This window comes from Portunus trituberculatus, chromosome 12 (assembly GCF_017591435.1).
Source record: "Portunus trituberculatus isolate SZX2019 chromosome 12, ASM1759143v1, whole genome shotgun sequence".
Taxonomy (NCBI): Eukaryota; Metazoa; Arthropoda; class Malacostraca; order Decapoda; family Portunidae; genus Portunus; species Portunus trituberculatus.
The window spans coordinates 9,939,839-9,944,105 of record NC_059266.1 but is presented as its reverse complement, the minus strand read 5'-3'; the positions used below and the strand labels follow the sequence as shown (position 1 = coordinate 9,944,105).

At 38.7% G+C, this 4,267-nt stretch overlaps 1 protein-coding gene and 1 long non-coding RNA gene across 2 annotated transcripts in view; both read left to right on the top strand.

Annotated features, from left to right (window-relative positions):
- The first annotated feature begins 233 nt into the window (after positions 1 to 233).
- LOC123502586 lies at positions 234 to 3,726 on the top strand. Its single transcript, XR_006674181.1, has 3 exons — positions 234 to 344; positions 1,254 to 1,398; positions 3,586 to 3,726. It is a non-coding gene; the product is annotated as an uncharacterized LOC123502586 (long non-coding RNA).
- Positions 3,727 to 3,756: 30 nt separating this feature from the next.
- The window catches only part of LOC123502582 (chaoptin-like), a 21,096-nt gene continuing 20,585 nt past the window's right edge, over positions 3,757 to 4,267 (top strand). Inside the window, exon 1 of the mRNA XM_045251737.1 lies at positions 3,757 to 4,155. The gene's annotated coding sequence lies outside the window, so the exon portion shown is untranslated. The remainder of the gene's footprint in view (positions 4,156 to 4,267) is intronic.

Here is a 4,267-nt window from a genome sequence, read left to right as displayed (position 1 = left end):
GGTAATTGAGAAGGTGGAAAAAGGTGAATAGAGGAATAGCAAAAACAAAGAGAGAGAGAGAGAGAGAGAGAGAGAGAGAGAGATGCAAACAAGTCGATCTGTAAACAACACTACAAAATGATACGTGGATATGGAAATGTATCAAAAATAAACAAACAAGAAAAATGTGAAGAAAAGGAAAGAAAAACATTAAATAAAGGAAATAAATACACGGAAAAAAAATGAAAATCGAATAAAAAAGAAAATGGTGAAATAAACAAAGAAAATAAATAAAAAAGTGAAATGAAATGAAAAAAATACTTGAGAAAATTTATTCAGCAACAACGGGCGTTAAAGAAAGGGCGGTAAGTGAAGTGTCTCTCTCTCACTCTTCTTCGTCAGGTGATTATCCCGTCGCCTCCACCTGTCTGTCACCAACCATGCTATTTTTCAGTCCTTTCTCTTTCATATCGTCTTGTATACAGTCTTTCCATCTAATCTTGGGTCTTCCTCCTCTCCTCCTTCCTTGCACTTCCATATCCAGGGCTCTCCTCTCCTCACTTACTGCATCCCTCCTCATTACGTGCTCGTACCATCTTCGCCTTGCTTCCTGAGTCTTCTTCGATATCTCTCCCACCTTCACTGTTCCTCTGATCATTGTATCACCACTAAATCCCACCACTATATATTTATCTTCTGTCCTAAATCTTCACCATCTGTCTCTTTAGCCCCTTGAGTACCATGTGTGCATTCTGTCTTACTATTTTGGTGATTTTATACAGCTTTAGAAACTCATGTTGGGGATTCAAATAGTGAAGACTGTGGCTATTAATCTACTGACCTCCACAGACCCTTCTTAATGTCAACAAAATGGTCTAATCGTTCACAAATATCAAGGTAAAAAAATGTGCCCCAGTACTGAAGGGATTAAACAGCTTCAGAAACTTATTCGGGGGATTAAAATAATGACGTTTCTGACCTCCATAGACCCTTCCTAATGTCAAAAAAAAATAGTCTAATCGTACACAAATCTCAAGGTAAAAATGTGTCGCAGTACTGAAGGGATTGATTTCAGTTCGGTTCAGTTCCACCACACGTGAAGACGAGACCTGCACAACTCTTATTAGTCACCCATCAAAGTTCTCGCTATAAAACCTATAGAGAATGAAATATTTTAGCGGTAACTTCTGCATTTTCTCCCAAAGACTTCAAACCAGCCAGCCAGTTTCTAGTGAAGCTGTGAATGTTTCTAAGGATGTTTTTTGCAATTCTAGTGATAATTTGGTGAATGTTCTCGTGTAGTGATGCGATAAACAGTAATGGAAGCCTGGTGAAGTGATACGATAGACAAAGATAGAAGCGTGACAGTGTGTGTAAAAGAAGCTTGGTGATAAAAGAGGAATCGTAGGAAACTCAAGGGTAAGATTGTGAAAGGAAAAGTGACAAAAGAAAAAGAAAGGAAAATGAAGCCTGGCAGTGTGATCTCCAACTTGTGAAAAGAAGCTTGGTGTCTGATTAGGTACAGACAGGTCAGGGATGATTTGAGTAAGGTTATAAAAAAAAGTAAAAGGCAGGCAGAGATAAAACTAGCTAGAGCTGGGAGTAAAGATCCCAAAAAATTATATAGTTATTACAAGGTCAGTGATAAAAGAAATAAGGATAGGATTGGACCACTCAGAAAAGATGGTGTAGTAGTGGATCAAAATGAAGACATAGTAGAATTATTGAATGAACAATTTTCTTCAGTATTTACTAGGGAAAGAATAGGAAATCCTGTTACAAACAGTGCGACGAGTAGTTTAAGAGCTTTAGAAAATATTGATATAAAACCGGGAATTATTAGGAAATTTATTCTTGAACTAGACGATAGGAAAGCTAGTGGTCCTGATGAGCTACATGCCAGAGTACTTAGGGAGGGTGTAGACAGTATTTCTGAAGCACTTAAGTTAATCTTTGAAAGATCACTTAGGTTTGCTGAGATACCTCAGGACTGGAAGTTAGCTAATGTTACTCCAATATTTAAAAAGGTAGGAAGGATGATGCGAATAATTATAGACCGATCAGTTTAACTAGTATAGTATGTAAGATACTAGAGAAAATCATTAAGGGTAGTATTTGGGAGCATTTAAATGAGAATAGATTAATTAGAGATACCCAACATGGCTTTAGATCAGGGAGGTCCTGTCTTACAAATTTGCTCGATATCTTAGAATATATTACCAAGGAGTTAGATGATGGAAATAGCATAGATGTTATATATCTAGATTTTAGCAAGGCGTTTGATAAGGTACCGCATAGGAGGCTAGTGTACAAATTGAGACTACATGGGATAGGGGTAGGTTAGTTGATTGGATTAGTGAATGGCTTTCTGATAGGAAACAGAGAGTAGTATTAAATGGGGCAATGTCTGAGTGGAAGGAAGTGGTTAGTGGGTACCCCAAGGATCAGTGCTAGGACCTCTTCTTTTCTTGGTGTACATTAACGATTTAGATATAGGAATTAGTAGCAAAGTATCAAAGTTTGCAGATGATACTAAGATAGCATGTGCAGTACAGGGTGAAAAGGACAATTACAGAATACAACGAGACCTGGACAGGCTGATAGCATGGGCAGACAGGTGGCAGATGGAGTTTAATTCTAAAAGTGTCAGGTTATGCATTTAGGTAAAGACAACACAAACTTTAACTATGAGATGGAGGGATGTTGGCTAGAGGCAGTAGAGGAAGGAAAGGATTTAGGAGTAGTGATAGACAGGACTATGAAATTTTCAAAGCAATGTTTAGAAGCAAGAAATAGGGCAAATAGGATCCTGGGTTTTATAAATAGAAATGTTAGTTATAAAAGTAAGGAAGTGGTGCGTAGCTTATATAATTCCTATGTTAGGCCCCATTTAGAGTATTGCATACAGGCCTGGTCACCCCACTATAGGCAGGATATCAACATGTTAGAAGCAGTTCAGAGAAGAGCAACTAGGATGATACCAGCATTAAAGCGCCTGGAGTATAGAGATAGATTAAAGGAATTAAACATGTTTTCATTTGAGAGGAGATGTATAAGAGGGATATGATAGAGTTATTTAAAATGTTCTCAGATACAAACTACATAGATGTGAGATCTTTCTTTACCTTAGAGGAGGGAAATAGGACTAGAAATCATGGCAGGAAGATTAGAAAGCAAGGCTGCAGGTTAGATATAAGAAAATATTTCTTTAGTCATAGGGTGGTAGACTTCTGGAATGCATTGCCAGAGAGGGTTGTAAATAGCACTAGTTTGACAATGTTTAAAAACAGATTAGATAAGCACTTAAATTTATTAGATTTATAATTATGTATAGCACTGCATGATAGTTTTTATAAGAAATTTACTATAGTTAAACAAGACATGATCCCCATGTATGGGGACCACAAATTGTAGAGGATTTCGCTGCAGGATTTAGCCCTGTTAATGGGCCAAATATTTAGAATTAGTATATAATGTATTGTGTACTTGTAAGTGTATCTTTAAGTACTGATGACGAGGTCGCTGTGCGACTGATACAGGATAACCTAGATGGGCCCTGGTGGCCCTTTGTTATCATATTATTTATGTTATGTTATGTTATGAAAGAGGAAATATAAGAAACTCAAGAGATAAGATTGGGAAAGGAAAAACGAAAAAGAAAACAACGAAGGGAGAGAAGAAAATGATTATGTAACAGTGATGAGAGAAGGAAACATTTCAAAACAACTCAGTGATGAAAGATGAAGAGATTAAAGGAAATAAAGTCACAGGGAGATGGAAATACAGAAGCAGGCAGAGAGTTCCAGAGTTCACTTCCAATACCATATCCTAACCTAACCTAACCTAACCTAACCCAGCCTAACCTAACCTAACCTAACCTAACCTCACCCATTACTATTCAACCCTCTAATACCATTCCCATACATTCCTAACCTACCATTCTACTAGCACTCCCTCCACCACGCACAACGCCCACGCCCCGCCACGCCCACGTCTTACCAACGCCACGCCAACGCCAACGCCAGCTTCCCACCAACACCACGCCATGCCACGCCACGCCCACACCATGCCACGCCACGCTATCCCACGCCTGCGCCACGCCCTCACGGAAGCACAGAAGGCAAGAACAGAAAGGGCGTGGGGCGTGACACTCTCCAAGCACCTAAGTTGATAAAGGTATGTGCTGTGTGTGTGTGTGTGTGTGTGTGTGTGTGTGTGTGTGTGTGTGTGTGTGTGTGTGTGTGTTATGCAATTCTTGTTTTTCTTTCTTTCTTTCTTTTTTTAAGGA